At 42.6% G+C, this 12,500-nt stretch overlaps 1 protein-coding gene across 1 annotated transcript in view; it reads left to right on the plus strand.

Moving 5' to 3' along the window:
• Window positions 1-12,148: 12,148 nt before the first annotated feature.
• The window catches only part of LOC138975509 (WSCD family member CG9164-like), a gene marked incomplete in the record, with an annotated part of 26,717 nt that continues 26,365 nt past the window's right edge, over window positions 12,149-12,500 (plus strand). Inside the window, 1 exon segment of the mRNA XM_070348213.1 lies at window positions 12,149-12,464.

Genomic DNA, 12,500 nt, shown 5'->3' on the forward strand with positions numbered 1-12,500 from the left:
GAAAATTAAAAATATAACAATTAAGTAGATGTGCAACGCCAAGGCACTGCATACCCCAGCGAAAGACAAACACCTCTCTCTCTCTCTCTCTCTCTCTCTCTCTCTCTCTCTCTCTCTCTCTCTCTCTCTCTCTCTCTCTCTCTCTCTCTCTCTCTCTCAAACACACACGAACACACACACACACACACACACACACACACACACACACACACACGCACACACACACACACATACCCCAAGTTACACACGTACACACATACACACTCACTCACACGCACTCACTCACTCTCTCACACACACTTCATACACACAAAACACACCCCCATACGCACATATAAACAAACACACATACACACACATACACTTACGCACACGTACAAACACACACCCACCCACCCACTCTCTCTCTCTCTCTCTCTCTCTCTCTCTCTCTCTCTTTTTTTTTTTTCTCTCTTATACAGACACACACCCATACAAACAGACACACACCCCCCCCACACACACACACACATGTACATAGGCACGCATGTACGCACGCACACACCCGCAGACACACACACACGCACACACACACACACACACACACACACACACTCACACATTGACTCACACAAATCTCATACACACAAAACACACACTCATACGCACATACACGGTTGGGCTAGTGGTAAGGCGTCCGCCCCGTGATCGGGAGGTCGTGGGTTAGAACCCAGGCCGGATCATACCTAAGACTTTAAAATTGGCAATCTAGTGGCTGCTCCGCCTGGCGTCTGGCATTATGGGGTTAGTGCATGCTAGGACTGGTTGGTCCGGTGTCAGAATAATGTGACTGGGTGAGACATGAAGCCTGTGCTGCGACTTCTGCCTTGTGTGTGGCGCACTTTATATCTCAAAGCAGCACCGCCCTGATAATTATGGCCCTTCGTGGTCGGCTGGGCGTTAAGCAAACAAACAAATACGCACATAGACAGACGGACACACACACACCTTTACAAACAAACACATATACACACTCATACACACACAAACATACACACAAACTCATGCAGACACACATTCACACACACACACACTCTCTTTCTCCCTCTCTCTCAGTCTTTCTTACACACACACACACACACACACACACACACACACGCACACACGCACACATACACACACTCACTCACACGCACTCACTCAATCTCTCACAAAATCTTCATAGACACAAAACACACACCCGTACGCACATATGGACATACACACCTTTACAAACAAACAGACATACACGCACACACATACACTTATGCACACACACACACACACACCACACACACTCACACACACACACGAGTACAGACTCATGCACGCGTGCGCGCGCACACACACACACACACCCACACACACACCCCACACACACACGAGTACAGACTCATACACGCGTGCGCACACACACGAGTACAGACTCATGCACGCGTGCGCACACACACACACACACACACAAATACACACACACACACACACACACACACACTCACACACACACACGAGTACAGACTCATGCACGCGTGCGCACACACACACAAATACACACACACACACACACACACACACACACACACACACACAAACAGTAACACTAACACATGTGCACAAAATGAACACAAACACACACACCGCGCGAGAGAGAAAGACTACAGGGAGGCATGACGTCATGATGCATTAATTGACGTCAAAGACTTTCGACCGTGACGTATTCTTCTTACGCGAGCTTTATCCATAGACTTGGAAACTACGGAATTTCTACCCGTCCAAAACGGCCTTGGGTGGCGTTTGCTTAAAAAATGGGGGCGCCAATTTTACCCACCGTATTTTTGTTAGTATGGTCCCAATTTTTGGTGAACTTCCATCTCCAACTGTGGCCCATTTTCGGGCACAAAGAATCCTTCTTTATCATGTATTATTCGGTATGCACATTTCTCAAATCGATTACAGTATAGCGTTCACGGGATACCTCCAGCTTCGCTGGGATAAGCAACAAAACGACGCCGCCAAAGAAAGGAAAGAGAAAATGCTTTATGTCCTACAGGCTAGATATTTCTCCTCTTTATGACATCATATGGGTTTTATGATTCGAGTTTTATGCCCTCACGGCTTTTGACGAGATACACAAGTGTATGCCATTCTGATCATCATCGCTCCACGGCTATCGCCAGTTATCTCTCTGACCGGACGCAAAAGTCCTACGCGAATCTATCAAAACAAGAATACAGAGTTATGTCCCATATGTTGTTCGCGAGCAGTGTTCGCGAGACGAAAATGATTGCAGATTGGCCGACTTCGACAGTGATCTCCGTTCTGTTCTTCACAGTTATGATAAAGACATCGTTCTAAGGTCAAAACAAGTCGAAATTTTGAGACTGCTGCCGGAAGGAGACCGTAATATATGGTTGCATCACTGTCAGAAAAAATTGTCTGGTCCAGCGAGCGCCGAAACCAAACGGTTGATTATCACGTGACACTTTTGCCATATTTAGAGTTGTTTGTACAGTACTTGTACAGCCGCGAAAAATAGCTCGCTTGAAACTGCCTTACATATCAATTCCTTTGTAATTTAAAAATTACACAACACCATGAAAAATCATTATCGACGATCGCGAATCTGCTAACATCCATAACACATTACGAAAAGATCTAAATATGTAAAAAATCGATTTCCTCACCAGACAAGGAAAACCAAGGCATCCTGTCAGGGATAGAATGAGCCGAACTCATTTTGACCTGAGGTCAGGATGATGTGTATGCGTGTTTAGGTGGTATCAGCCATCTGCACTTATGGCAGAATGACCGAGGTCTTTTGTGCCACTGTGGTGACACGGGGGTGGGACATGGCTTCCGTCTCAGGGTCTGCACATAACGTTGACCCCTGTCCGTCCAGGCCCGAATTCGAATCTTCCGATCCGACAAGTCCAGTGCTCTACCAACTGAGCCACCGGGCCCCTTAAAACGACGCACTAGAAAACCTTGCTTAAATTAGCGTATCCCGGCTTTACAACTGATGACTAAAATTATCAGCTTTAATAAGGTAGTTGCTTGTGATAGCTCATCATAATAACTTATTATCTTTAATTCATAAACAGCGTTGGAGATCACTATAAATTTTCTTTACAGTTGAGCAAGCACAAGTATACATGATTGATCTTCGTAAATTTTACTTTTGGCATCATTTCGCCACCATATATAAGTGGGCATCTGGTCTGGCATCATTAGAGCAATCTCAGGATGATTTGGTCCAATCCTGTGAATTTCAATGAAAGGCCAATAAGACGAGTTTCAGAGAGTTTCAAGAAGAAGGCGTTACTTTGACAAAATCGCCCCAGGGGGTTATATGTGTCGGCGAAGAATTTACCATCATAAAGAAAGAACATAAACCTCCTTGTCTTCGCGGGACCCTCTCAAGTCGGGGCTCCAGGATTTAATGTTGAATTCCGTCTTACGGTCTGCTCACGGCCGAAAACGCATTGGTGCTTGCAATTTTGTCCCCCCCCCCCCCCCTATTCACACACACAATCCTTTAAAATTTTTTACCGTGGTGTTAGATTGGAAGCAACACAACCTTTCACCAAGCTTCGAAAACATATGTATCGGTATTTGTTTCCAACTTTCCTGCTTTTCGTTCAATAAATTTGCCGCCCAGGACAACAAACAAGAGGACTGCATATCAATGACATCAATCATTTTTAAACCCCCATCAGGAAACTCTTGACACATCACTTTTCTTTTAACTTTCTCAAATGCCTTAGTGTTTGAAAATCGTTTTTTCCAAATAAATCTGTAAAACATAGTATTTATCTCAGTCAATACCTTTTCGGGTATTACCAGTGCTTGCAACGGATAAATAATCTGCGATAACAAAAGAGATTTCACAATGCATATTTTCCCCATGATACTACAATTTCGTTTAAACCATTTTACAATGTTGCGTCGTATATTTTCAATACGGCTTGTCCAATTTTCTTCAATCTCAGAGACCGATGAGGAGCTACTGAAATAAATTCCCAAAATCTTCACTTTTGTAGTCCACCTTAACCCGCACTCATTTTCATTACCATATTTATTACTGCCCAAGGCCATGATTTCAGTTTTTTGTCTATTCATTGCCAAACCAGAGAATTTGGAAAAATAGGTTACAAGGGTTAATGCGTTTTTTAACTCATCCATATCGTTCAGAAATAGGGTCACATCATCAGCATATAATAATATCTTAAAGAACATATCATAATTATCATTAGTTTCTTTTGGCAGAGGCAGACCCTTAATTGAACCATCATTTCGAATTTTCAAGGCCAACAATTCTAATGCAAGGATGAAGGCCATCGGTGAAAAAGAACAGCCCTGTCTGATACCTGCGTTCAATTCAATACATTCCGATAACCAGCCCATAAAATTGATACAACTTTCCGATTTATACAATAGAATCTCTACCCATCTTACAAAGACGGCACCAAAATTAAATCGTTTAAATGCATACACAATATACTCTTTGGAAATCGTGTCGAAAGCAGCTTTATAGTCCAGTGCTACAAGGAACCCAGGTTTATTATATTCGTTTACATACGATACTAAATCGTCTATTTGCCGGATCGCTGAACTAATGGTTCGACCCTTCAAAAAACCATACTGATCTTCACCAATAATATCTAAAATAACTTTAGATAGGCGAACTGAAAGAGTCTTCGCCAATATTTTATAATCAGTGTTTAATAGTGAAATCGGTCGCCAATTATTAAGGTCGTCCCTTGGTAATTGTTTACCCTTATGAATTAATATCATTATTGCCCGTTTTTGTGTGACGGTTAATTCTCCCTTTAAAAAAGATGCATGAAAGGAATTCAATACCATGTGTTTTATTTTACACCAGAAGAACTTCATAAAGGAGGTTGTAATACCATCACATCCAGGGGAGGAACCGTTTTTCATATTTTTTAAGGATGTCGACAATTCTGTTAAAGTGATCGGACTATCAATTCCAGTCTTCTGCTGTTCTGTTAATTGAGGAACTTCAACACCATCCAAAAACTGTTCAACCAAATTTTCATCAAACTCAATATTTTTTTCGTATCTCCTTCTAAAAAACTGGACTTGTTCAGTCAAAATATCATCCTGATTTGTTATCACCTGACCATCTGCTTTAGCAAGACAATCCATAATTTTCGCGTTCGAGTGTGTTTTTTCCATATTGAGAAAATACTTTGTATTTTTTTCTCCTTCTTCAATAAATTTAATTCGGGACCTAGTTTGGGCTCCCTTAGCTTCCTGTATTGAATAAATTTCCAGTTCAGCTTTTACTTTATCTTTTTCCATCAACAATTCGTTATTATCTTGATCTAAAACAAGGGCTTTGTCAATCCTATTCAAATTTTCCAACAATTCCCCATGTCTATTAAACTTACATCTATTTTTTTCTTTACTGTACCGAATACAAAATTCTCTTATTTTAATCTTACACAAGTCCCATTTTACGTGATCCTCCCTTATTTCATCTTGTATCTCAAATTCTTCCAACATCAAATTCAATTCATCAACAAAGATATGATCCTTTAACAAACTATCATTAAATTTCCAATATGATGGACCACGCTGAAATGAACATAATTTATATGTTATGTTAACCGACCTATGGTCGGATTGTGCAACGGAACATATATTACAGTCTCTAATATTATTAAGCACAGAGTCGGAAACAAAAATGTAATCCAATCTGCGAGCAATGAAAGGATTTTTTCTTGACCACGTAAATTCCCTTTCCTGTGGCCAGAATAACCTCCACATATCATTTAACTCACTATTTTCCAAGAACTTTTTAAAGCGATTAACATCCCCCACATTATGTTTTTCTCCACTAATAATGTCTTCTTCATTATCAATTACGCAGTTAAAATCTCCACACACTATGTAGTTCAACATATTCAGCGACTGAATGTGCTTTTCCAACTTTTCAAAAAAAAGATATTTTTCTTTACCAATCGTTGGAGCATATACATTCGAGATACAATCGTCCTCATTCTGCAGAGAAATTCGTACCGTCAAAATCCTGCTATTTCGATAAATACACGTCACAGGATACTGAAAACTCTTTTTAATAAAAATGATTTGTCCCATACTGTGTTTTGTACCACAACAATAAAACATTTGACCTCCCCATTCTTTTTCCCAAACTGTAATATCGGTTTCATGTACATATGATTCCTGCACACAAATGATATCGTACGATAGTTTCTTTAAATATCGAAAAAAAGTCTTCCTCTTTGTCGTATTTCTCAGTCCATGAATATTAATACTTGTTATCTTTAAATCATCCATGATGACATATCAACATTGATTTCAGTCGAGTCGTATTCAAAAATCAGAGTCCATAGAGCGTAGCCAGGTCGTTTCCTCCAAAATCCGTCCAGTTGGCGCCAGCCAGGGGCTAGGTGATCTCGGCTGCAACGTCACACTGCTCCTCGAGAGATGATGTAGTCGGGCCAAGGGGTAGGTCATCCCGTCTAGCAGCCTTGGCTGCATCGTTGTCCACAGGGGAGCTAAGCGGGCGCTTTTCTCTCGGGCAGGACTGGGACCTGTGAAAGGCAAGTTTCGACTGCTTGATTGCACGCGCGGGACGAGACGATGGTGTTTCAGGGGTAGAGAACTGGGTCGCTGCCGCGCTGGCACCGTCTTCAGCGGAGTCTTCAGACGGGGACACTTCCGCGGGGAGCTGCTCCGACGCAGGTGCCTGAGCCTCCCTGACGTCACGTAGGAGGGAGCAGGAGGGGTGGCCACTCTTGTGGCCGGTACGACGGCAGGTCTTGCAGACAACTTCCTCGGTGCACGAGGAAGCGTAATGCCCCTTGACGAGGCATCGAGAACAAGTGGTGTGTTCTGGAGAGAATTTTTGTTCTCTGTGGTACAGAGAGGCTGTCGCCGAGCCAATGTTTATCTTGGTGGGGAGGGGCTGGTCAGGGATTTGGATATAGACAAATCTTCTCCCCGTGAGCCATCTTGTTAGTCCCCCCCTCTCATCCCTGTCCTTTTCCATCATTAGTTTGGATTGAGGTTTACACCCCATCTGGACCACTTTCTTTTCGATCTCATCGTTGCTGTAACTGATGGGGATGTTGCCGATAATGAGTTTGGTGGTCTTAACTTCCTCGTCACCGTCTGCGGATCGTACGATAAAGGGATTTTTGTCAAAAGGGGAGACGGTAAGACCTCGTAGTTGAATACCTTTCAACAGAAGCTCGATTTTGTCCCCCCCCCCCCCCCCCCCCCTATTCACACACACACACACACTCACACACACACATACACACACACGCGCACACACACACACACACACACACAAACACACATACACACACACAAACGCACACACACTCACACACACACGCACACACACACACACACAAACGCACACACACACATAGACACACACACACAAACGCGCACACACACACACACACACACACACACACACACAAACACACACACACACACACACATATATATACACACACACACACACACACAAACGCGCACACACACACACACACAAACGCGCGCACACACACACACACACACACACACACACACACACACAAACGCACATACACACACATACACACACACACACACAAACGCACATACACACACACACACACACACACACACACACACAAACACACACACACCATGAATTAATAGAAGAATAAAATAAATCAGCTTAATGACCAGCTGCTTTTTATTGAAAGGTCACTCGGATCGTGCGCATGAACGGCCCTTACTTTCCAATGACATCACTGACACGTTGCCAAGCGCGTTCAAGCCATCATTTTAACTTGTCTGTGGATATCCTTGGTAAGGCAAACTTGTCTTGTTGGCCTTTCATTGAAATTCATGGGATTGTACCAAACCATCCTGAGACTTCAGAATGATGCCAGACATTGCTCTAATGATGCCAGACCATAGCTGCTGCCCTCTTATGTATGGTGGCAAAATGATGCCAAAAGTAACATTTACGAAGATCCATCATGTATACTTGTGCTTGCTCAACTGTAAAGACAATACATAGTGATCGCAGACACTATTTTATAAATTATTGATATGTTATTATCATGAGCTATAATAATCAACTTCAAATTTCTTATTAATTTACTGCAAAGCTGGTAATTTTGGTAATCGACTGTACAGAATCGACTTATATAGGCATGTATATGCGTGAGTACGGTACCGAATATGACACCCATAAACTGTATATTTATAGATGCTGCAACTGAGTTAAAGTTCCTTTAAACCAGTAACACAGATCCAAGCAATACAGTCGTTTTTGTGTGTGTTTTGTTGTTGTGTGTGTTTTGTTTTGTTTTGTAACAAAAACATGATCTATATATATATATACGACTTGTGTCTGTGTGTCTGAGTGTCTGTTCGCGATGCACGGCCAAAGTTCTCGGTCGATCTTTTTCAAATTTGGAGACCGTATTTAGCTACACCCCGGACACAACCTCATCGATGAGATATTTCAACAAGTGCTCTCAGCGCGCAGCGCTGAACAGATTTTGGTTTTTCTCTGGATCCATTCCCAGTAACTCTTCCTTATCTTCTCCAGTGTTTTCAGCCGCGTTTATCTCCCTTCCTCCGTGCGGTGCGCCGGCAAAGCCGGCGTACACCCGGCATAGCCGGGTCCCCGGCGCAGCTGGGTATTCGGCTCGATTTCTTCCCGGCGCAGCCGTACCCGGCGAAGCGGGTATTCATCTAGTATCTGCATAATGTTCTTTATTCGTTTTTTTGTTTTGTTTTGTTTTTTGTTACAGAAACTTTGAATCCACAGTAACCTAACCATGATCCACCCTGCCCACATATGTGCTTACGCAGTCGAGCTCCCCAACTGACCAGCGTCAAGACTTCACACTGACCCACTCGTTACTTGGCGACCTTGGTTAGTGCTCGGTTAACTATTACTACCAGTGATAACCAGCGATCGTACTAAGTGTTTTATAAACTACTGTGACAAAAAAATGAATCCCGCAAAAACAGGTAACCTGTTAATGATAGCTGATTCGGTTTGTATCAATTGATTAATTCATTTATTTAATTTTACTTTTGGCGCTAGTGTGTCACCATACTTCGCTCTTCTTTCCGCCACTTCAGTGCATGCGCGTGAGAGACTGAGCCTGCTGGAGTTGATCCGTCACTGAGTCAAGCCTGGGGATGGGGATCAGTTGTTGTGTGATATAGAGTGTGTAGCGGGAGCACACAATTTTGAAGATAAAATGCTACATCGATCGATTTCAACCATTGCATGTGAATAAGAATATGGAACTCGAGGCATGGATCCAATAACATACGAGGCCTGTGCGGGGATGTGTTCTTCAAGGGTACACCCCTTCTCATGGAAACATCTGGCCAGGCTTTTTCGGCGTGGGATAAGAACATCCCTCCACTTGGTCACATTCCAAAAATGAACAGCCTGAGTGCTCTGTGTAACCGGCACGGTTGGCCTAGTGGTAAGGCGTCCGCCCCGTGATCGGGAGGTCGTGGGTTCGAACCCCGGCCGGGTCATACCTAAGACTTTAAAATTGGCAATCTAGTGGCTGCTCCGCCTGGCGTCTGGCATTATGGGGTTAGTGCTAGGACTGGTTGGTCCGGTGTCAGAATAATGTGACTGGGTGAGACATGAAGCCTGTGCTGCGACTTCTGTCTTGTGTGTGGCGCCCGTTATATGTCAAAGCAGCACCGCCCTGATATGGCCCTTCGTGGTCGGCTGGGCGTTAAGCAAACAAACAAACAAACAAAAGTGCTCTGTGTGCAGTCGGATGTTTTGATACATTAATTTCGTAAAACTAAGATACTTTTTTTTATTTAAAAAAAAATAAATTGATTGATTAAAAAAAACTCACCACAGCAAGGAGACGGGGTGTTGATTCTTGGTATGTGACCGAGTGGTGGGATGGTCTTATCCGATATAAAAGCCTGGCTATGATATTAGACAGTGAGCCCAACAGTTTTCGCGGGAAGGAATGTACCTTTGAACTCCACGATTGAAAGAAAAAAGAAAACAGAAATGGAAAGTCTGGGCTACAATAATTTATGGATGGATCATTTCAAGGGGTAAGGTTACGCAGGTCTCGATAAACCCAGAGACTGTCTGTCCCCTTTCTCAGCAAAAAGGGACACACTTTCTAGTGTGCATACGTTTTTCTATAAAATAGCATGCTAATAATTTTTTTTTTTTAAAGTGCACATCAGAACTGCCGGGACAATAAAATATATTTATCAAATTTGGCGCTAGTATGCGGCCTGGCTATTCTCCTCTCTCTCTATTTGTGTATGAGGTTAAGGCGAACGCAAATGTGTGTGTGTGTGTGTGTGCGTGCGTGCGTGGGTGTGTGTGTATGTCTGTGTGTGTGTGTGTGTGTGCGTGCGATTGAGAGAATGAAAGAGAGAGTGAGAGAGAGAGAGACAAGGAAACAGATAGAGAGAGAGAGAGAGACACAGAGAGAGAGAGAGAGAGAGAGAGAGACAGAGACAGAGACAGAGACAGAGAGAGAGAGCCTACTTGAGACAGGGGCTCAGTTATTGTGTGATCGAGTATGAATCAAGAGAGCACACAGTCTGTATGTCTCCAATATTGGCAATATTGTGTGCATGATTTTTTTTTTATATCGTCCACATTCCACAAATATTTCCATAGTAGAATTACAGAGACAACAAAGAAGCAGCTCATGGGATATTTATGATTATCCTACATTCGCGAGAGAGACCGTCACACATGTCATAAATACACCATATCTTCACACGTGTGTATATCATGTAAATGAGGTTGAGTCAAACTACAGTCTGACAGAGACAACAGAAGTAATTTTGCACACGTAATAACAAAGTCTCCGAGACAAACTTCATTCTTGAAACACTGACTTAGTTCTGTGCTTCGAAGAATTTTGAGGACTTGCACCTCACATCAGACATCAGAGATTGCACTTTTGAAAAGAACGGACGTCAACTTTGACGCTTCGACCTCAGTGACACAACAGCGCAAGGTTTGTGTTAACTTTATTTCTTTTTACATTTAGTCAAGTTTTGACTAAATGTTTTAACATAGGCTGGGAATCGAGACGAGGGTTGTGGTGTACCTATGTGTGGGTGTGCGTGTGTATTGAGCGATTCCGAGAAAACTACTGGACCAATTTTCATGAAACTTCACATGAGAGTTTCTGGGTACGATATCCTTAGACATGTTTTAATTTTTTCGATAAATGTCTTTGATGACGTCATATCCGGCTTTTAGTGAAAGTTGAGGCAGCACTGTCACGCCCTCATTTGTTGACCAAATTGATTGATATTATGATCAAGCAATCTTCGACGAAGTAAGGACTTTGGTATTGCATTTTATTATTAAGATTAAATTTTCGAAATCGATTTAAAAACAATTTCATTTAATTCCTTGTCAGTTTCTGATTCCAAAAACATATAGATATGTTGTGTTTGGATTAAAAACAAGCTCAGAAAGTTAAAAAGAATAGAGGTACAGAAAAGCGTGCTATTCCGCTCAGCGCAACCACTAACGCGCTATACTGCCTGGTCAATTTCACTGCCCTTTCCACGAGCGGGGAACTGACGATGCTATACGGTCTTGATGAAAAAAATGCAGTGCGTTCAGTTTCATTCTGTGAGTTCGACAGCTTGACTAATGTAGTCATTTTGCCTTATACGCGACTTGTTGTATCATTCTTCAGGCAAATGTTTCCCTCTTTTCTTTGGAACAGGACACACTGATTATGCTCAATTTTAACAGACTGGCGCAATGTTAGAAAAGGCAAACTACTTTTGATGCGAATGAATGAATGCCAAGTTGAGTGAAATGGTTGAAGTTCGGAAGTACTGTAAGTCGATTCAAAGCGACGGAGCTGTCTTGAGATATAGAAGACGTGATACCCAATTACAGAATGGAGGCTCAACAGAATACTGCGTGGCTTGCTGTGTCATACCGGTTTACACTCTTGGCTTTCGCTCGCATTTTAATATTTAAAAAAGCAACTCGTGTAAAGCTGGTATGACTCAGCAAACCATGTACGTAGTACTCGCTATTTTTCAATTTTGGCGCTTGTATGCGGCCATACCTTTCCATCTCGGTGTATGCGTCGAGGCGAACGCAACTCGTGCGAGTGTGTGTGACGTGAGCCTGTGAGCCTGCTTGAGTTGATCTGCCAGCCAGGGGATCAGTTATTGTGTGATAGACTGTGAAGGGAACACAAAGTTTTCAAGTGGATCGAGTGTTGTATTGATGGATTTCAACCACTGTTGCTCAGCGAATGCTGGATATAAGTTCAGATAAGCCCGGGATCTGCGTTTTTCTCGTCGTGTAAATAGCATGCTGGGATAAAAGCGATGCTGCTGAAATTTTGTGATGAGGTTCTTTGTGATGAGTTTGTGATTAAGACAATCAGGTAAGTCACTTGAATATTTTTGGGGAATATTAGCGT

The sequence above is a fragment of the Littorina saxatilis genome, linkage group LG9, assembly GCF_037325665.1.
Source record: "Littorina saxatilis isolate snail1 linkage group LG9, US_GU_Lsax_2.0, whole genome shotgun sequence".
Classification (NCBI taxonomy): Eukaryota; Metazoa; Mollusca; class Gastropoda; order Littorinimorpha; family Littorinidae; genus Littorina; species Littorina saxatilis.